Source organism: Lissotriton helveticus, chromosome 10 (assembly GCF_964261635.1).
Source record: "Lissotriton helveticus chromosome 10, aLisHel1.1, whole genome shotgun sequence".
Lineage (NCBI taxonomy): Eukaryota > Metazoa > Chordata > Amphibia > Caudata > Salamandridae > Lissotriton > Lissotriton helveticus.
Window position 1 is genome coordinate 307,842,775 of NC_136071.1, and position 26,049 is coordinate 307,868,823.

General features: G+C 44.3%; 1 long non-coding RNA gene across 1 annotated transcript; it reads left to right on the plus strand.

Moving 5' to 3' along the window:
- Nucleotides 1–107: 107 nt before the first annotated feature.
- LOC144785179 (uncharacterized) lies at nt 108–25,833 on the plus strand. Its single transcript, XR_013601797.1, has 2 exons — nt 108–469; nt 25,441–25,833. It is a non-coding gene; the product is annotated as an uncharacterized LOC144785179 (long non-coding RNA).
- The last annotated feature ends 216 nt before the right edge of the window (nt 25,834–26,049 follow it).

Here is a 26,049-nt window from a genome sequence, read left to right on the forward strand (position 1 = left end):
TGAAAAAAATTATAGTAAAGCAAGGGCAAAAAGCTTTTCTTTGACAGGAAGTGACATAATCACTTCAAGTCTTTACGAAATGGACCACTTGCAATAGAGCATAAGGAGGAACTAGTGAATGGCGACAGATGCGCACATCGAAACTTTAAGAACAGCACGACTGCCCTGAAGTTAGATGCGTTTTCACAGTCAGACAGAGCGTACTACAAAGACGGAAACAAGGCGAACATTATAAGAGGTTCCTCTAAGCTTGGGGATTTCGGGCCTTTGGACAGGCAGCAAGATGGAGACCTGGTTCTGTCTCGTGCTGTTGCTCGGTGTGGCTTCAGAGTCTCGCTCTGCGCCTGCGCCAGATGTCTCGAGGAGTGCTCACGCTGGCGATCCTGACGTGACCCCTGGTTTCTACAGGATCCCAATGGACGAAGCTTACCTGTCGGATCTGCAGAAAAGCGAGCGAATGCACACACAGGTAAGCAAAATGAAACAGTAGTGGTAATAATGTCATCTCTGAAACGTTAATAGCAACATTAATATCATCACAATTCCTGATATAATATTATAGTAGTAACGTACTGGAGTGCTTTTTATGTATATGCTGTTGCTGCAGAATTTCAGTTTTTTTGAAATGCAGCTGAAAACATAAGTGGTATCAAAAAATAATGGACCATACGGTAAATATTTAAAGCCTAAGATTAAATACAAAAAATCTGGCGGTCAAAAGAAAGGAATAAAAAGAGAGAACCACCTAAGAGTGATGATTATTTAAGTCAACACTCTCCAAATTGTAGGCAATAGATATCCATAGGGAAGGAAAAATATATGAGTGCAGTGCAAGTGAGTGAAGTTTAAAAAGGATATGGTAGGAAAAAACTTGTTATTATAATATTCCTACCAAACCTGATAAAAAGGTGCAGATGCGGTGTGTAACAAATATGCAGCTATTCACAAAATTGTCATATAATAAAACGTTTTTTCCTACCATATCTTTTTTAAACTTCACTCACTTGCAATGCACTCATATATATCTTTTTCCATCCTTATGGATATCTGGGGAGGTCACAGTGACTATTACGAAACTAGAACCACACGATCTCTCTCTTTGTTTAAGAGATCAAATGGCAGTGAGTAAAGATATCCAAATGATGACACTGGCCACTCTTGGCAGTTGATGGAAATCAGACTGTTTCGTAAAGGGTCTCTGCCTCAGTTGTTAGTTACTTTTAATGAGCCTTCTTTGGTTTTGGATGCTACACAATGGTAGTGGGTTATTTAACCAGTCTTTGTGCTCAGTTTTCTCTCTTTTTCTTCCTTTCTTTTGACCGACAGATTTTTTGTATTTAATCTTAGTGGTATTTGGGGATTGAATCTGGTATTTGGTCACTAATCAATCCCTTAGACCAGTGGTTCCCAAACTTTTTTGACCCGTGGCTCCCTTGACCTAATTGGCAGTTGGCCGTGGCTCCCCACCATTTTTTTACCGGTGGGCGGGTGGGGGAGGATGTAAGCCCGACCTCGGGAATACTTCCTGTTGTCTTCCTTAAATTAATTGGGATGCAATGAAGGTATAATAATCATATTTGTAACAAAATAAGTTTTAAATAGCTCTGGCTAGACCCAGAGGTATTAGAGCACTTTACATGAGAAAGGACATTGTTTCAGAACATTGTTACATAGTTACATCAGTTACAGTTACCAGTATATGCCTAGGAGAAAAAACGTGCGCTTACACAATAAACGTGTACTTACACAATATTATAAGATAATTAGCATGTAGACCAGACTAATGACTAACAAAAGCTTGATTGCTATGTCAAATTGTCAGTGTAAGCATTATCACAGATGAGTACCCCATGGTTTTTGGTGTCACTTCTTACTTATATGCAATAGTTTAGGTGCCAGTTTTCCACAAATGGCTCCCATTAGTATGCAGTTACATGTCTGAAAACATGCTCACATCCTATTGCTTGGCCCCCCATCTGCTGAAGGCTGCACCTTAAAAAAGATGATGTCTGTTCACTATGTATACACACAATATCGGAGACCTCAGAGATGTCAGCTCTATTAAACAGGATGTAAGTACCACGTCTGGGCATATTGTCACAGCTCCGGAACTATATCTATCGAGGTCATGTCTACATGAATTACCACAGTGGGGAAAAACATGAGTGAAATAAACAAAAGCACTTCCTAAGGGGATCATTTCCACCCTGGACAGAAGACAAGAAAAATATACAACTGTGTGCCAAACAGACGGGATGTATTAACATGCAGTATGGAAGTATAATAGCTATTTATTAATTTTGTATGTACTTAGTTGGGCATGGGCAGCCTATGTGTTTAATAACTATTCTGGATGAGGGTCAGTTTCAAGATGCAGGCACTGTGCTGTACTTCTACACCACTCCAATGGAGATTCTGTGTGAATGAGCGGGCATTCATTATCTGTGCACTCGTATGATGTTCAAAAACAAAGGTAAGTGAAGTTGCAGAAACAACATGCACTTGCACTGGCTCCTGAGGCCACAGAAATACAACATACAGGAAGCTCAACTCAGTTATAAAATGTGTTCATATACGAGGATAAGTTATATAAACAACTTACTGCCACAGAACACTAAGAAAGTTTTCATTTTGCCAAAAACGTTCACTAAACAAAGCCCGCCATTGCAGTACTACTGATCGGGATAGTTTGAGACAGGGCCCCAAGCTGTATTAAAATATACCAATATGCCATTGACTATGCATGGACAGTGGGTGATGCAACTATTAAAGAGTCATTTTTCCAGGCTGCAAGCTGCAGAGTACAGCAGGCACAGAAGACGGCGGGCGGCAGAAGACGGCACAAGTAACTTCCCCTCCAATGGCCAGAGCAGCGTATGGCAATCGTATGCCAGTAATGGAGACTACCTCCTAAGCCTGTAAAATGCACGTACGACGCGTATACGTACGCACCTATGGCGGCAATGGCAGCAGTGCGTCCTTGGTACAACACACCAAGGATGCCAAGGGTCTCTCAAAAGACCCTTGGCATCCTTGGTGTGTTGTTTAACTGTTAAGGTTGGGGGACAGGATGCAAGTTGGTCTATAAATATAATTTTCCCCTCAGACCCCCCTCAAATTTTGTTCTTTGTTGTTCGTCCTTGGGACAAACCATGTCCCCGGTATTTGCAGGTGGGACGTATTTTGGCAGAGGGTGCTTCACTTTTCCCCACTGTGGTCGCGGCGCCCGTGGCTCCTCATTACGGCGCACTGGGGTGCCGCAGCGCACAGTTTGGGAACCACGGCCTTAGACCCTTGTCCATTAGTGGATGTGTATGAAATATTTAAAGCCTCCTTTATGCAATCAGAATGCAGTGTGAAATTCGGTAAAGGATGTTTGTAAGCATATTAAGGATCTAATCAATGAGTCTCAACTGAAAAATTGTAACTCAAGGAAAAAACCATACTAAAAAATCTGTGATGTGATTGTATTTAATTAGTCACACAGTTAAAAAATTACAATGCGGCACAATGCTTGAGTGGCAATGAAGCACTGCACAGTTGTAAATAAGTCGAGCACAATAATTTTTGTACAAACAAGTGGTGAGTTGAAATCGTTATATATGTATACAAATAAAATTAGTCCTCCTATCTTTTTTTTATTACACTGCTCACATTTCCATTTGTAAACTGCTTGACGCTTTGACTCAAAGGCCAGTAAAGTTTACAGGCCATCACCAGAATAGAAACTGTTAGAAGGTGGTTCTGACACTTTGAGCTGCCAGGATTTTTTGCCTTTTGAACACCTATTTGTGGAGCTTTTAGTGTGGGAGAGCCTCATAAGTTGGGACTCACCCACAGTGAACTCATGATGAAAGAGACTGCATGTGGATCTTACTGGTGTCCCCCTAGCTTGACTAGGCTGCTGCACAGCAGCTGGAGTAAGGGGCACAGGGCTCGTTACATGCAGACACATGTGTACATGCTTGTGCACAAGTGTACGGGCTGCGCAGGGGCAGATTCCTAGTGTGCACAGCCCAGGAGCAGCTACAAAGTGAGTGGTGTGGCAGGACTTATGCAGAATTGGGTGGTGACAGGGAATAGGCTTTATACAGTGGGAAGAAACATGCCATGGAAAGTCAGTGTGCTTTAAAGTGTTTATTTAATTATCCTCTCTTATGAGGATAAGGAGCACATGGGCTAGTTTTACTTTCCTAGGGCCTACAAATTCCAGACATGCACCAAGGTCCACTGTAACCTATGTGAGAAGATGTATTCTGCAGAGTCCAAAGTCATACTTGTTCTGCTTTTGGGTCATCCAGAAATGTTATATTTCTCTGAGTCAGCTAATAACCAGGGCCTGGCTGGGGGCATGACCCCAGTAGGCTGGATTAATGACCTTTCTTCCAAGAGCAAAGGCCTCCTCTCCAAAGAAGAGAAGATGAGTGGAGCTACAGGCTCATCCATCAGCAGCTGTCACCAGGTGCCAGTCACTAGGCTGCACAAGGGAAAAAGCAGCGCAGGGGAAGGGGCTTTCAGACACCATGTGGCAGGAGACCCCTGGATGACGCCATCTTGAACCAACCCAGAGAAGGAGAGAGCAGAGGCAGTGAAGTGACAGGTCGCTGTTTGATAGGACAAACAGAGACTTCCCGCCAGCCCCCTTTCCAAACTTTAAAAAGTGTTTGCACAGGAAGAGAAGCTCTCTCTGGTGTGTGGTCTGCTGAGGCAGAGGGTGCTGGAGCCTGGCGCAATGGGAGTTGGAAGGATGAACCCCCTGACTGTCCCAGGATCCTGTACAGCGCCAGGAGAAGAGTCCAGGACTAGTGCGCAGAAGCAGGGGCCTCTGTGCGGGGAGAAGAGAGGCCCAGGAGGAGAGCCAGGCAAAAGGCTGGTGCAGGGAGCATATTAAGACAGCTCCCTGTGGAATCCATACTCTGTGAGACCCGGAGGGCGAAGAAAAGTGCTCACAGTGGCTGGGGAGCATCACCAGAAGCAATAAGAGGCCAGAATGGCGAAGATCGGTCCCCTGGGGGCTGAGAAATGCCCCCTGAAGGTAGGCGACCTTTGACCTCCAAGAATACTGACGATGAAGCACATGGGGCTCCACCGTCAGCCTTGAATGTGCCCCTGGGTGGGTCAGATCCCTGGGGCTGCCCCCCATATGAAGTAAAGACAGGGAGCGCATCTGGCTCTCTGTGAAATTATGCAAAAAGGGGATGCCAGGCACCCACCCTGGCCCCCAGAAGCCACTGGAGGCAGGGGATCGCCGTCGCGCCCCCCCCTCAGAAAGAAGACACAGCTGGGGAGTTCTGTCACGCTCTCCGTGAGGATTGTCCAGGGGCCCGGTATCCCAACTCTGGGCCCAAAGAGGGAGAAAACCATTTGGGGAGCGCTACCGCGCACCCCATGAAAATAACCCCACCCGGGTTGCCAGGAGCCCACCCTGGCCCGAGGACTCGGGACTGAGGGGAGCACTGTTGCGCCCCCTCGAAGATATTCGCAGGCCCGGGACCCCATCCCTGGGCCCCGAATGGAGGAAGGAGGAGGGGGGAGGGTCGTTGCAATCCCCCAAAGACCCCCGGGAGCAGGGAAGCAGCCTTGTGTCTGCCCATCGGAGCGGGCAGACAAGAAGAAGGGTGCCGGCTTCTGCGGGAACACGCAAGGGTGCTGGCCAGTCGGGGAGCCAGCGGGATCCCCCGGGGGTGGACTTCCCGAGCGGCTCCCCATCGAGCCTGCAGTCAGGGGCCCTGGTGGGACCAGGCCCCCGATACACCATCAGAGCAGCAGTGGGCTCCCCGAGCTGCTGTTGCTCACCTGGGGGTCCGGGCGGGACTGGGCCCCGGAAAAGGAAAAACAGCAAGAGCAGCTGGGGGTGGGCTCCCCGAGCGGCAGGGCTCACCTGGGAGTCTGGGTGGGACCGAGCCCCACACCGAAGCTGGGAGAAGGGGCCGGAGGCTGCTGGGGGTAGCAGGGCTCTCCCTGGAGCAGCGGGAGAGCCGCTGCTATAATATATATCAAGACAAAAAGGAGCGCCTCATAATGCCTTGCCTGGCAGCAAAGAAACCGGGCTATTTCGGTGTGTGGTGGCCACTGCTGTTGGTGTACAAAGGTGAATGGGGGGGCTGCAGGAGTACGCAGACTCCCCCAACCCGACAAGGAGAAGTCCCTCCCTAAGTTTCTGGGGACTAGAAAAAAATAACCCCTCAAGGGCTCAGCCAGTTTTTTATCACATCTCCTGGGCTGGAACTTTTGTTCTACAGCTGGGTGTGTATTGAGAAGTACAATAATTAACAAAAACGGACTCGGCTGTTCCTGAGGAAGACGAAGGGTACGGTCAATAAAGGGGAGAGAAAGAAGAAAGGGTAGTGCTCTGTGGAGGGCTACCCTGGGTATCCAATTTGTTGGAATTAATGGCCTCACACACTCTTGCGAGTGTCATGCTTCATCATTGGCGGTTGCTCCTCGTAGGGCAGGCGGTGCAATGCCCTACGGGCTCACCTCAAAGAGGGGCTCTTTATCGGAGATCTTTTTTCCAACAGCCTGTGGGTGAAGTGCAAGTGAGGGGCCAGGGAGAAAATGGATAGTGTAGGGAGGTGATTTAAAATATAGCACGAGGTACCGGAGATCAATTTATTCTGGTGGTTCCCATGCTATATATTAAAAACAGTGGGTAGCCTAGGATCGCCAGAAGTTAGGATTCCGTATCACGATCTAGGACTACAATTCGTATTGTGAGGTCGACATGTTTCTCGCTTATGCAATTATGCTGCGATTCTTCAGGACCTAATAATATACATCTATCGCAAAGGAATGACCTAGTACAGTGTCAACCAATAATACATTTAACTTCCTGTTGTACTACCTGAATTGGACTGCTCTTGCCTAGGGGGGACAAAAGAGAGGATTACCAAAATACAGTGTCAACAAGTGCCCTTATTGACCGTAAACACGCTGTGGTTAGTGTGGAAAAAGTGACTCTGTGGCAGTGACATATCGTGCACAGTGACCAGCTAGTATCAACTATAATCACAATATCACATGCCACAACATTCAAGAGTAAAATAGATAAACACAGAAGTTTTAACTAAAAGCAGCAGCAGTTTCTATATAGTTACTAATTCACAATTGGGTACTCTGTTACTCACCTAAAGGTCAAGGAGTACGGGTGTCAACAGTACCCGGTAGGTGTGACTTCAAGGGGGAGAACCAAAAGGAGTTTAATGGCTATAAGGGAGACAAGTACACGTAAATTCGAACTGTCAGTGATCCTTAAATGCCTATTAATTTCAAGATTCTTAAATAGTGTGGTTCTCTGGGTGTCATACAAAAATGGGAGAGCGCGCACCTCATGAATCATACTCTTCATGTTGGGCCAAATCCTCTGCTTAACACTACTAGGTGATCACATTCATGTCGCCAAAAAACTCGGGTGTGCGTTCATCCATTAGGAAGGTTTGCAGTATTGTGCAACCTGTTTGGTAACCTGTGTGGTGAAAGCTAAGGATCAAGGCAGGAGTAAAATACAACATAGAGGGGGGTTTTGTTAAAATTAATTCCTTAAGCTCTCAGTGCCTGGTCAGAAGTCAGGTATTGAAGATAAAATAGCGGCATGTAGACCGACATACAATGAGGTCTTGTGCACACTTCAGTAGCTCGCGGTGATTGTGCCCGACTATTGTCAGGTCTGCTCCATTCACTTAACACACCCCAAGCGCTCTCAAAATAACAAAACAGCCCTGATTATAGCTCGCTTTTGTCAGCGTCAGCAGCACCGCGTAGACTGTTCCCGACCCCCATTGTGATCAGGTCAGCTCCGTTAAAACAACAACAACCCGGGCACGCTGCAATGAACTAAAGCCCTGGTGGCGGGTCGTCGGAATCAGTTTCAAAAATGCCCATGTAGCTGGGGAATCGCGAGTGAAGGTTACTTACTGCTCAAGGCCTTGGTCAACGCTGTTGTGCCTACCCATCGCTACCGGGATCCAGATAGTGACGGGTCACGGTGTTCCGGTGATTATTAGCAATTGTTTGGGGCGTTACCAACTCGCCTGGCATGTCACATGACTCGCCGTGTTTACATGGGGGACATCTTGGAACGGGTCAGTATTCAGTTGTATGCATGCTTAAGTAAACAAGGGGAATCAATATTGAGTACATTTGGATTCTAATGCCTTGTCTATTCGTTTTATTTTTTATCAAGGTTTAATAATGTAGCATGAACCATTAAGTGTCCCTGTGTGTTAAAAGGCACTTCGTTATTGATCCAGTCTTAATAGTCATAATAATGATTTTTTCAAACTACTATTTGGTGGTGTCATGTGGAGGTTCAGATAAAGGTACAAGGCAGGGACTTGATGTTAAGACCCATGCTGTGGACTCCCAGTCCTAGGCAGGTTATTATATCAATATAGTCATAGACTACTCCACGGAATGTCCTCATTAAGTCCCCGTCTGTCTGAGGACAACCTGTGTATCCACCTTTGTTCCTTTTGAAATAAATTCTGTTTGGATTTGTTGTTAGGGATCTCAAGGATGAGCCATCTTAGGGAGTCAGCAGTGTGGTTAAATTCTAAAAAGTGCCGGCACATCTTAGTGTTGGTTTTCCTACAACGGAAGTTGCTTCTATGCTCCGATATACGGATCTTCACCGGTCGAGTGGTCATGCCCACATATTGTAGCTCACAAGGGCACTTAAGCAGGTAGATGCAATTGGAAGAGTTGCAGTTGGTATGGCTGCGAATTTCCCACGTGAACGTCTCTGTTAATTCGATGGATTTTGTGATGCTCGTAAAAGGACAGACACTGCAGGAGCCGCAGGGGTAGTGTCCCTTAACTGGGGGAAGTTGCCAGAGTGTGTTCTGTTTGCGAACTGCACCTTGTTTAGGTCTGGTGTGTACTAACATGTCTTTTATGTTTTTAGACCTTTTGAAGGCAAACCTAGGAGTCTCAAGAGTGAGGTCTCCTGTGTTAAGAATCTGCCAATGTCTCTTAATAATTTTCTTGAGTTCATTTGAGACAGGAGTGAAAGTTGTCACACAGGTCAGTGGATCATTGCTTTGAGAGCTTCGGGCATTATCCTCCAGAAGAGCCTCTCTATGATTGTTCTGTGCACGTTTCCGTGCCTTGTAGATCTCCTTTGTAGGGTAGCCTCTATCTTTCAGATTTCGAGAAAGAATGCTAGACTCGTTTCTGTAGTCTGTAAGGTTGGTGCAGTTGCGCCTAACCCGCAAAAACTGGCCAAAAGGAAGGGTTAGTCTTAAGGCTCTAGGGTGGTGGCTCGAGAAGAGTAATAGACTGTTCCGGTCCGTGGGCTTCCGATACATTGTAGTATTAATCCTCCCCCCTTCCAATCTGATGGTAAGGTCCAGGAATGCTATCCTGGAATGAGAGGCAGTAATCGTGAAGGTAAGAAACTCATTCAAGGTGTTCAACCAAGTGAAGAACTCCAGGTGCAGGTGTGATGTCCCTGTCCAGAGTATGAGGATATCATCAATGAACCTCCTCCACAGTATGATATTGGAGTGGTAAGGGTTCATTGGTCCATTGATGTGTTGTTCCTTAAAATCTGCCATGTAGAGACAGGCCACCGAAAGAGCAAAAGTGCTGCCCATGGATGTTCCCTGGGTCTGGTGATAATGTTGCCCTTTGAACTCAAAGAAATTCTCTGTCAGGGCAAGATCAGCACATTCCATGACAAATGAGGGTGGTGTGGGCGAGGTCCATTCTTCCATATTGAGAATCCTCTCAATCACCCGAGTGTGGCCCTCTGTGGAATGTTGGTATTAAGGGCCTCCACATCGAGGGTGATAAGGAAGTCAATTTGAATGTCCTCCTGCACATTGTCAAGGAGGCGTAGAACGTCCTTAGTGTCTTGGACATAGGAAGGGATCCTCTTCACTAGGGGTTGCAAGAAGTGGTCGCAGAATTGTGATAGGGGCTCCAATATCGAGCCTATACCCGAAACAATCGGGCGTCCGGGTACTGGTGTTGTCCCCTTGTGAATTTTGGGGAGGGTGTAAAAATAAGGTACCCTTGGGTCTTTTTTCACAAGGAATTCCGCCTCTTTTTTAGTGATCCAATCTTGACATTCTGCAGATTCCACCAACCCTGTTATGGTGGTTTTGAGTCGTTCCGTGGGGTCAGTTGGGATAGGGGTGTAGTAGCGTCTGTCCCCTAATTGTCTTAGACACTCTGTTTCATAGTCCTTGGTGTCCATTATAACCGTGGCTCCACCCTTATCTGCCTGTTTTATAGTAATGGTTTCATCATTACCCAAGGAGTTGAGTATTTGTATCTCCATATTGGACAGATTGTGGTGTGTCTTGCACGGTCTAAGAGCTCCAATGTCCTTGTGCACAGCCTGCTCATATGTCAGGACTTCGCTAGGTACCATCCCACTGTGTGGCGTAAAAGTCGATGGGTTATGGAGACCTGAGTCAGTACGTATTTCACCGGGTCTACCATCGAAGAAGGCTTTCAATCTGACCTTCCTGAAGAATTTCTGGATTTCACAGTTTAATTCAAAGTTGTCTATTCGGGGGGTCGGTACAAAGCCCAATCCTTTCTGGAGGACTTTTTCTTCTGGTGTTGTAAGTTGGCGTGATGATAAGTTCACAACCAAGCTCATTTCTTTCCTGTCCTGCTCCTGGTTTCCATCCCTAGGGTTTGTGTGTCCTCCCACTGCACCCTCTTGTCTGGAGCGTGTATTGAGAAGTCCACCAAGGGGTGAAGAACTGAGTTGGGGATGTCTAGCGAAGGGCATCCCCTGGAGGTGAAGAGGTGTAATTGCACCAAAAATGCATTTACTAACGTTAATTCTTTTAGAGGGCCTGAAAATCATGCGTAATGTGAAGTACCTGTGTAAGGTGATGTCATAAGCAAAGTGGGGTTAGGTTGCCAGACAGTCCTGCCAGGATGTCTGGCTGTATATGCAGGATCCTGTGATTTCATCTGTGATGCCTTTAGGGGCTGTAATTGCAATGCATTCTAATGACCAACAAATGTGATGAGTACTGTAATATCAAAGTGATGCTTTAACATGTATTCTTGCTGCTGTGATTAGGTGAAGAACCCAGACTGTTAGCCCGTAAGATGTAGAGGTGTATACTTCATGGTCGGTAGGAAATGCTCAGCCAGGGTTATGTGTCACCAGGGCAGGTGTGCCTATTTTAAATGCTTGTTGAGGTAATGGGATGGATAAATACTGGGATGATGCAAGTGTGCAGGGCCCACACTCCAGGTTATGTTCAACCAACTGCTTTAGGGGGCAAGATGATCTGCATACATGGGAGTGGTGGTACTAGACCCCACCCCGACTGGGGGAGGGGTGGAGATGTTATGCAATGTCACAAAGTAATTCCAACAGCTTATGTATATTTGTAAATTAGTGCACAGTATTGAGTACTGTGTGTGTTTAATAAATAGACCCTTACTTTCATAAAGCAAAGTACAGACTGGACAATCAGTTATTGAGTGTTCTTTCTGCGCACCTGTAATGGTGATTACTAGCCCACACCACCTCCCTTGAGTAAGCCTCAGACTGCTCTGCAACGCTACCCTCTGGGAGTCAGGCGCTACTTTTGTGTGTTTGGTTCCCAGTGATGGACAAATGTAGGCATGCTATTTGTGCAGGCCTCACAGATACTGCCTCATTTTCCAACAGAAACACTTTAGCTATTGAGGCTAGTTGAGTATCAAGATCCAAAAGAAAGAGGGTTGAAGTACCTTTTCACTTCACCAGTCAAGCGAATCAGTGAGCATCACTAGAAAAAATCAGGAAGAATCAAAACTCTCCTGACAAAATAAATTTGGGAGAGACCACATTGAATTAAGACTTATACAGACTGCGGAACCCCCGCCCCTGTTAGTGTCTGGACTCTAGTTTTCTTCAAATCTCCTAACAAAATAAATTTGGGAGAAACCACATCGAAATAAGACTTGCCGGATGGAGAATACCTCCTGTCAGCGTCTGGACTTGAGTTTTTGTCAAATCTATATCTTGTGAGCAATTTTACTGTTTCTCATTTTATCCTTTGAGAATCTCTGATTTTTTTTAGCTCAATTTTAAGTTTGTTAATTAAAACTTATTCTGAGATCAACAATAACAAGCATTTGCATTGCAATCGGTCTCGCCTTTGGGACCTTATATGTATTTAGCTATGCAGCACATTAGCCTGGGTGCTGAAACATCTACTGTTCTTTAACAAGGAGGGAAAGTAAGCATCATACTGCGTGACACACCAGGTATGGGAGCACATGGAGAGAAATATTGCCTTTCAGCAGAAAATGGCAATTCTGGTATTTTACTGACATCTACTGGTCGTTTTCTAACAAGACAGTTAAATAGAGGCAGTTGAACAGAAAAAAAGTCCGTAAGCGAAGGAGACAAGTCCTAGGGTTGATCTTCAGAGCCCACAAAGCACATAAACAAATAGGTATATACTAAAATATATACAAGAGGTCTCGACTGCTCGACCTAAAATGATTAAAAACTGCTTTTCAGTCACATTATGTCATAGATATGAATTGAAAAAGGATGAAAACAGATTCACTAAAAGATTTTACATATAATCTTTCATAAAAACATTACTTAAATGCAATCAATATAACTACTGTTGTCCTATTACTATTAAAAACAGTGAAGAGATATCATTTTGATTACTACAACTGAAATGCAATCAATATAACTACTGTTGAACTATTACTATTAAAAAACAGTGAAGAGATATCATTTTCGTTACTACAACATCATCTGTTTTTGAGTAAACAAAAAGCACACTCCAAAGATCATATAACCACACAGTTGATGTTAAAATAGTTTGAATAGGATGTGTAAAATGTAAACAGATTATAACATACAAACTCATTTGTGGGGAATTTTGCTAGATCAATCAGTTTGTCCATTTGTATTAACTTACATTTGAAGTAAAATGGAAGTATACATCGTTTCCTCTCTTCAACAACAACTGTATTGGAACAAGTGTAATGTGCATGCTTCAGGTCTTGTACCCCTCCATGACAGAGATCACAGGTACGGATGGCATTTCCGTACTTAACAAAAGCCCTTTGTAAATGTTCAAAGGCAAAATGTGCAGTCTGAGCACAAGTATTGTTCTTCTGACACAGTGATACAAAGTCACTAGTAGATATTTTTTAATCTTTAAAGGCTATAATTACAGGCTGTAGGAAGCTGGCTCTCTGTACAGTGCCCTAAAATGAAGTACACTGTGCAGAGAGTCCAGTGAGACCCAGATTGATAAACAGATGCAAAAGTAGATACGACTAACACTCTATTTGTTCTAGTATGGGTGAGCAGTTAGGATTATTAGACGGTTAAGCTAAGCATTTGTTGTACTCACAGAGGCATTAATGAGACACACATTCAAGAATAAATCTGAGACCAATTTACAAAAAACAGATTTCTATGTATTTTTTCAGACCAAGAACTTCACTCTACAGTAAGTACATTTTAAGATGTGAATTCTTCAAGTTCGTAAAATAAATGACATTTGTGAGCAATTACGCACCATTGAAGTCAATGGGAGAAAAGAAACAAATGCATATAAAATCACACAGTTGGATCTCAAGCTTCACCTTTAAAATTTAGGTAAGTAGCAAGGCCAGGCCCAATGTTCCACCAGTGGATTCTTGCGAGCGTCCCAGATTCGTCCGGGAGCAGGGTGCTTAGGTCATTGGTAGCTAGTGCGCTGCGAAGAAGGGGGCCACTTGAAAACAAACTGCACAAGGGGACTAAAGGTAAGTTTGAGGGGGTGCCACTCGAGGGAGCAGGTCACAAGGGCCTCAGGACCACAAGAGCACCGCTGGTTCATCAGTACCCAGCCCAATAGGTCAGCCAGGCTCACGCTTCAAGATGTCCTCACCTTGAAGAGCAGGCAGCTTGGAGAGGCGATTTTGGGACAGCTGGGCCACTCACAAAGTGAGTGTCAGGGATCTCAAGTTCCTTGATGGGTGCTTGCTTCCAGGGCAGTTGGAGTCTGAATTGGACTCTTCGTCTTGGTGAATGTGGCAGAGGGTCTGGTACCCCGGGCATTGGTGCGGCATGCCTCTGATCGATCCTGGTGCCTCCACACTTGGAGAGGAGACAGATTTCATCCTCCAGAGCTGGTGTACATTTTTTGGTTTGGGTGCTGTTTCGGAGTTGCTAGGGAGCAGCAAGATGGTAAAACCGGATTCTACGGTTAGGTGCCTACAGCTGCAGGTGAGCAGTTCCTCCGCTGCAAGAGAGTTCTTTGACAATTTGTAGAACGTTGGAGGTGCTCTGGGGTTCTTGGAGGTCTCACAGTTGCAGGATGAGACAGCACAACATGATTGTCAATTCCTTAAGGCGGCAGACAGGGTTTGGCAACAATTATCTGCAGCAGGGCTTCAGTCCTCGGGTCAGCAGCTCCTCTTTGTCCTTTTCTTCTCTGTGTCCATCAAATCTGAGTTCAGGGTCAAGAGATGCCACCTAAATACTAAGTGTAGGGGCGTTAACAGGGGCGAGAAGTAGTAGATAATGGGCTACCTACCTTAATGGTCTCTACACTCTCTAAGTGACCACTTCTTGAGGGAATGGGCACTACCCTGACCCTAATTGGCTGATTCCCTCACAAACCTAGATGGCCAGAAGTGAAAAGTGGGTTCCACATCACCTGTCCTACTTTAGGAGTCGTGCTGGCTGAGTGGGGACCACCTCCTAATTTAGCTAATTTTCTTGCCTGTCCTTCAGCCATATGTGGAGCAGGAAAGGGGGTTGGTATCCTCCACTATCAGACGATGCCTGGGTCGCATTTCAAAGGTAACATTGCCATTGACGCTTTCAACCCTGGAAGGCGATCTTGGCCTGGAGGAGGTTTAAAGCACCTCAACTGAGAGCAGGCTTTGTTATTTGCCTCTGAGAGCTCTGGCTCTCACCCATTAGGTCAGAAACATGTCCGGTGGTGGCAGGCTGGCTAAGACTAGTCAGAGACCACACCAGCGTTTAGTATGTTTTCAGGGGACCCTCAAAAAGGTTTCCTGTTTGCATTTATTAATTATTCCAACACTGGCATCAGTGAGGATTTATTAAGACGAGATGCTTGATACCAAACGTCTTAGGGTACAGTGAAGCCATCACAGAGATAGGAAGCAACCTGTAATGGCAGCTATCCTATCCATTTCCTCTCTTTGGCTTCCCTGTGCACTTACAATATCCAAGAATGGCTCAGATATTGCATGGTCATATCTGCTCCTACAGATATGTCCACAAATTGGAAATAGTGCACCCTGCCTTAGGGCTTTAAGACCTGCTGTAGGAGTAACTTACCTATAGCTCATGCAGTGTATGGGGGCATGGCACACAGATCTGTGTGCCATACTGACTCTTTAATTTTCTCTGCACCACGGCATGTACAACGCCTGCAATGGAAGTTTGCATAGTCTTGGTGAGGGTCTTTGGGGTGGAATAATATGTGCTGCAGCCCAGTGGACCCTCTTCTGTCCCAATGCCCTAGGTACCAGGGGTACCATTTACTAGGGACGTACGTGGGTGGCTGAAGTTGTGCCAATCATGGTACAGTTTTAGGAAAGAGATCTGGCACTGGGAACCTGTTTAGCAGGGACCCATGCACTCACAATTCGAAATTACGTCAGCCATTATCAAAAAGTGGGGGCTAACCATGTCAAAAGAGACACTTTCCTACACAGGGAAAGTTTTATATATTTTTTGAAACAGTGGGTGGTATCAATGGAATAACTTAGGTTATCCGTTGTATTTTAAAAAAAATAGCTTAAGTTGGACAGGACTTCCCAACTGCAGATGAGCTTTAAACGTTTTAGTTGTGCTAAAGCAACCTTGTGATTTGCATTAAAAGTGTAATCTTTCGTACATGCATCAAAGGTTTCTTGCCTTAACAAGGCACTCTGAGTGCAGGCAGAGGCATGAATTAAATTATAGGCCCATCTGATTAAAAATGCCATGGTTAGGGTAAATACACAAGGAGGAGCAAATTCCCGGCATAATGCTTGACCTAGAGAAAGAATCTTCCCTTCGTAAAATTTCAAAGATGACCCCTTGTTGAGGTGAATGCTCTCAAGTGCATAAGATATTATATGCAGGATTGTCACCGTAGAAATTTCTAAAAGAAACGTAAAATTACATTTTACAGAGGAATTCTAAAATGTATTCAAAGAACAAATATGGGCTAAAGCCTTCTTCCCTCTATGTGATAAATTTGACCTCATTATCTAAATTCTATGTATAGGCTGAACCCAAGTAAGTACACATTTTTTACGATTTCCAAAGAAGTTCCCCTAAGATTCCAATTCGAAGAGCTGCACTTCTTTTTTCCTCTTAAAGGCATCACTTTAGTCTTTCCTATATTTAATTTCAGAAATTATCCACAGTATAGACATGTTAAGCATCCAAGTTCTATTATAGAGTAGACCTATAGGGGTGAGATCACAGATGACCACATCATCTGCACAAAACAAAATGTCCCGGTCTTGAGAGGCAATACTAGGAGGAAAATTCTTTATATTAGAAAATTGGGATGGTAGATCACGAAGATGGATTAAAAAAGAAGAGGAGCTAATATGCAGCCCTGTTTCAAGTACCTTTTCATCATACTTTTAGGGGTTAAACCTTTATTTCCACCCATTAAAATTTTACACCAAGTGAATGAGTGCAAAGCAGTGATCAATCTTAATAAATTAGAGGATGTTTCCAGTCAGACCATTTTCTTACAGAGACATGGTCTGCCAAGCCTGTTGAAAATTGCTGAAAAATTAACAGAAACTGTGTATAAAATTAGCAATTTTGACACAACTAATTTGTCGATCGGGGTTCGGAGAGTGGCAATGGTGTCTGTTACTGAATGTTTTGATCTGAAGCTGGCTTGGACATAAGTGATGGCGCGGGTTTTATAGACTCATTCTTCTAAGCACTCCAGGAATACTAGTCACAAATATCTTTTCTATGCTGCCAGGAAGAGTAATTTGTCAAAAGTTACTTGCTAAAGAGCAGGAATCTTTCTTTCTGGTGCAGTGGGGCAGCTAAACTCCCAGCCTAGGAATGCAGGATTTGCCTTTTTTGTAGCAGTATGTAAACAAGGGAGTTAGAAATGTGCTCCAAGATGCAGGAGCCTCCTTTTGGAGTTTTAGCAGAATCATATCTGGTACCATGGGTGGCTGCAGAAGTTCTTACTCTATTTATAAGTATCTTGATCTGCTTAGCCGTCAGAAGTTTCATTCTTTTTTGGTGAACGTTTAAAGCTTGCAGCGAAAATAGGACTGTCTCATATATATTTTTTAAAAGGTTTTCAGCACAGTGTATAGAAAACTAGTTAAACCACTCTGAAGCTCGAGTAGAAATTGGAGACTGGGATTTCTTAGTATCATTAGATTTCACAATAAGCTTCCAAAACAGTTTGTAATTCCACTTCAGTCCAGCATGGTGTACAACTAACCAATTTTGGAATTTTGAGTTTTATATAGCGCGAACTGGACCCGAACCGAATCAGGTATCAGAGCGCTTTACATAGCACAAGTTACGTTTTTACATGAGAACACACACTTTCATTTTTCGGCACGGGGAGATTAAGTGATTTGCCCAGAAGCACAGGAGGTTTGGCGTCGTTACCGAGACTCGAACCCAGATCCCCAGGTCCGAGGTCGAGCGCCTTAGCCGTTAGGCCAAAATCAGAACAAATATTTCTCAATTGTTCCATGAAATTAGAATTTCTTTTCCCTGAAAGCAGAGAATTTTAGGAATTGTTGCCACAATAGTTTGTAAATTTAGTGTGAAAGGTTTTCATACCTGGGATCTTTTTGTGTTTTTGCCTTCTTCGTCAGCGGTTTATTACATCTCCATTATACTTAACTGCCTTAGGGTGGTCTTCTCCAGTCCTTTTGGCTGCTTTCCTCCATTTTTCTGACCTTGTTTTTGCTGGTTTTAGGACTCTGTAAACATTACCACTGCTCTCTCCCCTAAACATGGTAACATTGGCTTAAACACCAATTGGAATATGTAATTTCCTTAAAGTTGTTAGTATAATGCACTGTGTATGCCAAGGGCCAATAATCAAATGCTACTAGCGGGCCTGCCGTACTCATTGCGTCACCCAATTGAGTAACCCTCTTGCCACACTCAAATCTTCCTTTTTTATGCATATGTCACCCCCAAGGTAGGCCCTGTATAACCCACAGGGTAGAGTGCAATATATTTAAAAGGATATGTTCTTTTAAGTTTTACATAATTTCGTAGTGAACAACTCGCACTTTCGTTTTTCACTCCTGCAAGGCCTATCTCTCCCGTAGGATAACATTGGGATTACTTTATCACATCTTTCAAGTGTAATAGTGTAATTCCCAATTGTGAAGCGATAGACATTTCACATTTGTGGTCACTGAACTCACAGTTTAAAATCACAACTTATGGTGAAGTTGGATTTCAAATTACAGTTTAGCAAATGCCACTTTTATAAAGTTAGAATGGTGATGGAATGCACTCCGCATTTATACCAATTTAGAAAGTTGTACTGTTTTCCAATCCATAATCAGTTGTCGCGTGCAAGCTAGAAGTGTGTCATGTCCCAATGACACAATGATAAAGTTACAAATAACTGATGCGTTGTCACGCTCCAGCTTCACTTTGCACTCCATACTTTCTGTCGCAAATTTTTAAACAAGAAACTTGATACAAAAGTTCATCCATGTACTCCATGTTTATTTCAAAGTCACTTTTATCCGTTGTGAACAAAGGCTGAAGAATCCTAAGCTTAAAATGCCCCAGACAAGCCCATATAGGCTTTAATCCAAAGCACACCTGAATTCTTATAATTTCCTGAGTGATCATGTTGAAGTAAACCTCAATGCATTTCGGGCCGGTGGCCCTTCTTCAGGAGTAGAGCCGCTGTGCTGCTGAAAGGACTGCCACTCTGCTGGACTGCTGCTATGCTGGACTTTTGCCTTGCTGTGCACTTGCCTCGCTGAGCTGCCCTGCTGCCTGCTGTTTTTCTATCTGGGTGAGAAAGACTGGACCAGCATCACTTGAACCCCGAGTGACTGCAGGGCTTGCAGACTGTCCTACTGTTCTAAGTCTCAGGGTTAGCAAACACTTTATCTACCTGTATCTGCAAGTGCTGCCACCCCAATCCTGGACTCTTGGAAGTGAGGCCTACTGTGCTTTTACAACCAGAACCCACACATCCTCATTGAAACAGGTACATCTTCAACTTTGCGTCAGTCAGAACCAGCACATCTTCGCCTTTGGAACTGGTTCATCCTCGTCAACGCGTGGAACGGAGCCAGCCATCACACCCAGAATTGACACATCACCTGCTACAGGAGCAGTAGCCATGCATTGCCTTCTGAACCTGTGCCTCACACTCAAACTGTTACATCACCACCATTGTGTGCAGAATCATGATGTATCTCGCCCACTACATGACTCGCAACCAACGCATCAGTTTGGCTGCACTTTGCATCATGTTTGATGTCAACACAAGGCCCGATAAATGTACTTTGGTTCAACGGGCCCAAGTGAATCCCTGTATCTGGCCAGCGCTCCATCGCGGTTGGCCAAAACCTTTGACTTTTCCCTGGTCCAGTGCAACCAGATAACCCATTTAAGTGTGTATTGCCTCTAAGCAGTATTGTACATTTATTCTTTAGAAATTCGTATCTCAACTTCTCCTTGTTGAATTTTTGTCATTTTGATCTAGTTTTAATTATAAAATTAAGCTCTATTTTTCTAACTTGGCGTGGAGTCATTTTGTGGTGCTTTCACTGTGTTACTGTTTGAAGTGTTGTACAAATACTTTACAAATTGCCTCTTAAGTTAAGCTTGACTGCTCTGGGTCATGCTACCTGAAGGTAAGCACAGGATAATTTAGGGTGTGTTGTGACCCACCCTGACTAGGATTGTGGTTCCTGCTTGGACAGGGTGCATACCTCTGCCACCCAGAAACCCAATTTCTAACAATCTCTGTATCTAATGAACAACTGCAGACATTCTATCCTCAAAGCCATTGATGAGATTTGTCTTACCTGCTATGCTGTGATCCCATGGAGAGGTAACATTGTGAGAGCACCTGAAAATCTGACTTTGCCTTCAATCAATTTTTGCAGTGCGATTACCTGCTTTTAGTGACCAGTTTACATTTTGGATCTCCAAGTCAAGTATTGAGGAAATGATCGCATGGTCAATTCCATAATTAAATTTAACACGAAGCGGAGAAAATTTGTCAAAGAAGTCGTAGGTAGAGATAATATAACCATTTATTGAAAGAATAGAGACATCTCTTCTTATGAAGGATGTTGGATTGTCCCTTTCAACCCTCCACTTTACGATCACCCCATTGATGCCCATTAGTAAGTCGATGAGCAATTTAACATGTTTATCTGCTTTGATATTAGAAGTGAAGATGGAATCAGGAATGTTCCCCTCTTTATCGAGTTCCTTATTTTCATAGGCTTTCAATGCTGCATTCGAAATATGCCTTAAAAAAAAAACTATATTTTCTGAGATTGGTTACACCTTGTTAGAAATGGGGTCACTAGTTGGTAGTGGTTGCCATCCTGTCCGAGCAGGGAACATCACTCTAGTCAGGGTAAGGGAGTCACACAGCTAAGATAACCTGTGCTCACCGAAATGGTAACTTGGCCCAAGCAGTCAGGCTTATCTCAGAGGTAATGTGTAAAGCATGTGTACATACACACACTAACACAGCAAAAACACTACCAAATGAGTCCACACCTGGTTAGAACAATAGTCAATATTTGTCTGACTAAAACAAGACCAAAATGACAAACATATAAAATACACAAGTCAAGATATCACTTTTAAAAGATTAAATACGTTCAGTACGTCGAAGTCTTTGGATGTATTTCTTTTTACACAAAGTACATCTGATGCGTCAAAAATCAAAAGGCAAAACAGGCGTAGGGGGGTAATGCATTGGAAAAGCAAAGCGATGCATCAGTTTCTTACTCCACAGGGAAGGTGATGCATCAGTTCCTTACTGCCTGGGGAGGTGATGTGTTGGTTGCTTACTGCAAGGCAGGGGAGGTGATGCATCGGTTCCTTACTGTCAGGGGAGGTGATGTGTCAGTTCCTTACTGGAAGAGGAGGTGATGCTTCAATTTCTGGATACGTGGCCTTGGTTCCTTACTGCGTTGCTGTGTCAATAAAGTATCAGTACTGAGGGACGATTCATTGAAAATCCAGACGTGCTGTGTCATTGCAACAGTGGCAAAGCAGGAGCCAAGTACATTTTCCAACCGTGAAGCCAGCGATGCGTCATTTCCACAGCTGCCAAACAGGTTCCAACTCTGAGTTGGAGCAGTGTCACTTACATCAGTGACATAGTGCTTGGGACTCATGCTGCAGCAATTTTTCTGACACGATGTGATGTTGAGCAGGTGCCTGCGGTGAAAGGTGTGGTCGATGCGCTGATTGGGAACCAAGCTTCGGTGCAGGCTGCGGTGATGTGCCAATCATCTTCAGCGAAGCATCGATTAAACAGGCGCTGGGAGTCAATGCATAGATGTTCTCCTTAGATCACCAGATTCTACCTCTAAGGGCCCAGGAACTGGAATTGACATAATTTGTCAAGTCGGGACACTCAACCGAAGAGCCCGGGCACTGATAGGTGAAGTGTTTGATGGCCCTGAGACTTCTTAACAGGAGGAAAGTATGCACAAGCCCTTTGAGACGCTTGGGAGTAGGATTTAGAAAGCAAAGTTTGGTAATATCACTCCCGGGATAGAAGCAGCAAGCGGCAGGCCAGCACAACTAAGCAACAGGCCCTCCTACAGCATCCAACTCTTCTTCCTGGTAGAATGTCCTCAGTCCAGTGGTGTTCTGATTTTGGGATGTCAGAGGTCCAATACTTAAACCCTTTGAGCCTTTGAAGTAGGCAAAGTAGGAAAGTCTTTGTAGTGCACAAGACCTACTCTGATCTGGCTCCAGACACACTACTTTAGGGTAGACACAGCTTGGTGTGAGGACAGGCACATCCCTATACACAGAGGGTCAGATGTAAAGACCCATTTTTGCATGCGCAAACGGCTTAGCGACCCATTTGCTCTTGCAAAAATGAATAGGGCCATGTACAAACCCTATTTAGCAACTCTCAATTTATTTGCGCCTCGCTAAATAGGATTTGCGACTCGCAATTAGAAAGGGCGTGCTAAGGCATCCTTTCCTAATTGCGACTCGCTACTCTATGTAAGAATGTTTTGCAAATCACTCACAATTTACGCCCTCTTCAGGAGGGTGGTAATGCACTCGCAAATGGGAAGGGGTCCCCAGGGGACCCCTTCTCCTTTGCAAATGCAGGGGAAAATATTTTTATGGGGCAGGCAGTGGTCCCAGGTTGTCTGGCTGTATTTGCGTAATCCTGTGATTTTACCTGTGATGCCTTTTAGAGGCTGTGATTGTAATGCATTATAATTGTTATCATCTATGATAAGTACATCATTTAAAGAGATGCTCAAACATGTATTCTTGCTACTGCGTTAGGGGAGGAACAACCCAGACTGTTAGCCACAAGATGTAGAAGTGCATACTGTTTAGTCAGCATGAGATGCTCAGTCAGGGTTATGTGTCCCCAGGGCAGGTGCACCTATTTCTAATGCTTGCTGAGATGATGTGGTGCGTCGGCATTAGGGGGCAAGATGATGTGAATACATGGGAGTGGTGGTACTAGACCCACCCCCACTGCGGGAGGGGTGGAATTGTTATGCAATGTCACAAAGTATTTCCAACAGCTTATGTATATTTGTAATTTGGTGCATAGTATTGAGTAGTGTGTGTGTTTAATAAATGTACTCTTACTTTTATAAAGCAAAGTACAGACTGGACAATCAATTATTGAGTGTTATTTCTGTGCACACGTAATGGCGATTACTAGCCCTCACCACCTCCCTTGAGTAAGCCTTAGACTGCTCTGCAACGCTACCCTCTGAGAGTCAAGCGCTACAATAGGGTGTTTGGTTCCCAGTGAAGGACAAATGTGACATGTTATTTGTGCAGGCCTCACAGATACTGCCTCGTTTTCAACACTCTGACACTGTTGTACATGGCATTTAGCGACTCGCAAATTGCGACTCGCAATTGAGCGCAATTTGCGAGTCACTAAATGCCCCAGTTGTACATCTGGCCCACAGACCATTGCTGAGGTGATATTTTCTTTGAATTTCTGAAATACAGAAAGACACATGCACATGGTAAACGTGTAGACCTAAAATACCCATGCACTTTCCTGAGGGTTTCATGAGTGATTGCAAATGGAAAATGTGCGTCCAGTTATGGAAACTGAAGCATGCCTAAATTAATCATTATTTTCTAGCAAATTAAAACTCATCTACATATTCCACTACTTCTTCCTGTAATCCAATTACAGCAAATTTTTTGGTAGGCCACTGTAGCCGTACATTGAGAACCTGAAAGCCAGTGTGTTACAGTGTGTGGTGGTCAGCATAGCTTGAGGGTGGGGAGGCGGTCGCGGAGGTCGTAGGGGGTAGCGATTGCTGGAGGGAGTGAGAACATTTTTTTTTTAATCACTTACCTTGCTGTCGCCGGGTCCCACGTCACTGTTCCTGATATCCTGGCTCTGACTTTAGCAACAAGAAGCAGGCAGCCAGGCTCCCTCCTCTAAGCCAATCACAAACCTGCAATGCAGTGTTGTGATTGGTCTGCGAGCTGTTACACGGCGCTCATCCAGGGACTGGAGGGGTGAACATGTTCTCCATGCAGGCTGTAATGCAGCCTGCATGTACAAGTAGGAAAGTGCACATGACTGGTTTTGGGTTGCCTGAGAGGGCCAATCAAACAATCATTGCGCACTTAGGAGTGGGCAAAGCACTCCTTCACTTCCCTACTAGCAGAGCAGCCCTACCCATTTGCCCACCCACAAAGCAGCACAAACATAATATCATAATAACTAAAAGTTATTATCATTTTATGTTTTTGCATCTCACTCTGCTTGAAAGCCATGGGGTGACTCTTCTCCACCATAGCGGAGGAGACGCCACTGGTGTTACAGCCAAGCATCATTGTTCCACCTGCTTCTACTCTTGAGTCTTGAGCAGAAACGGGTATGGTTTCACGCTACTGCAAACGAAAACTGCCCACCTTCCTAAGTTTGCACTTCTCAATTCTGTAAAGTTTTATACAAAGGTACACCGTTGCAACGTAGCAACTTCAGACGTCCCTAGACTTAAAGGAACAATCCTTCAGTGGCTCATATATTTGGGTTAATTCTAATTCAGTTATTGGAATAAACAGGTATTTATGCCTGCATCTGTCGAAACTGAAGCATGCCTAAATTAATAATTATTTTCTAGCAAATAAAAACTCATCTACATATTCCACTACTTCTTCCTGTAATCCAATTACAGCAAATTTTTTGGTAGGCAACTGTAGCCGTACATTGAGAACCTGAAAGCCAGTGTGTTACAGTGTGTGGCAGTCAGCATAGCTTGAGGGTGGGGAGGCGGTCGCGGAGGTCGTAGGGGGTCGCGATTGCTGGAGGGATTGAGAAAATAAAAATAAAACAATCACTTACCTTGCTGTCGCCAGGTCCCACGTCACTGCTCCTGATTGCTCCTGATATCCTGGCTCTGACTTCAGCAACAAGAAGCAGGCAGCCAGGCTCCCTCCTCTAAGCCAATCGCAAACCTTCAATGCAGTGTTGTGATTGGTCTGAGAGCTGTGACACAGCGCTCATCCAGGGACTGGAGGGGTGAACATGTTCTCCATGCAGGCTGTAATGCAGCCTGCATGGAGAAGTAGGAAAGTGCACATGACTGGTTTGGGTGGCATGAGAGGGCCACCCAAACAATCATTGTGCACTTAGGAGTGGGCAAACCACTCCTTCACTTCCCTACTAGCAGAGCAGCCCTACCCATGTGCCCACCCGCAAAGCAGCACAAACATAATATCATAATAACTAAAAGTTATTATAATTTTATGTTTTTGCATCTCCCTCTGCTTGACAGCAATGGGGTGACTCTCCTCCCCCATAGCGGAGGAGACGCCACTGGTGTCACAGCCAAGCATCATTGTTCCACCTGCTTCTAATCAGAGTCTTGAGCAGTAACGGGTATGGTTTCACGCTACTGCAAACTAAAGCTGCCCACTTTCCTAAGTTTGCACTTCTCAAGTTTGTAAAGTTTTAAACAAAGGTACACAGTTGCACCGTAACAACTTCAGACATCCCTAGACTTTAGGGAACAATCCTTCAGTTGCTCATATATTTGGCTTAATTCTAATTCCATTATTGGAATAAACAGGTATTTATACCTGCATCAGAAGTATAGGTGGTGCTTTTATTGCACTCCTGTTGTATCGGTTGCTAGATTAATGTACTCTTTAACAAAGAGGGCCTACGGAGGCAGACACGATCAAGCTAATCTTTAAGCAAATGATGAAAATGAACATTATCTCTGACACTAAAACTCTTATTTTGTACCTAGGTATCTAATGGAAACCGCATAACAAATGGAGTTGGAGTTCCAATGGGAGAAGCCATTGTTTTGTACAAACGTAATATTCGTGCAACAAAAAGGAAACAGAGGCCCCGCCCTGGTGGATATGGTTCTCTGCTTCATTCTGAGGTGGCAGTAAACTTCCTGCCGGAACCTGAAGCAACTCAGATGTCCTTCAGCTATGGTCACCTCTCAAGAGCCACCTAGAGAAATCTCATTTTATTTTTTTCTGTGTTGATTTTATGTTATATGTCGTTTAACTTTATTTTAAACTCATTGTTAATCATTTTTATAGTAATAGTGAGAAGCTGGATATTTTTACCAGTCTACATTGTATAGTGAATTAGACCGTGAAAAATAAAGGCTGTATGGATTCACCAAGCAACCTGTATCCTACCTGGTGGGTTCTGGGTGGTTGATGCATTTGCAAGCCATTACAAATGCAATTGGCTTGTTTGATCAGACACATATGCATGTAGGGAACAGGGCACTAAGTATATCTTCTTCTCCTCCCTTCCACGTTTGCCCTAAGCAATGGCAAATTTTCTTGTAATGTTTCTCACTACACATAGCTCTCCAGACAACAGAAGGAAAGAA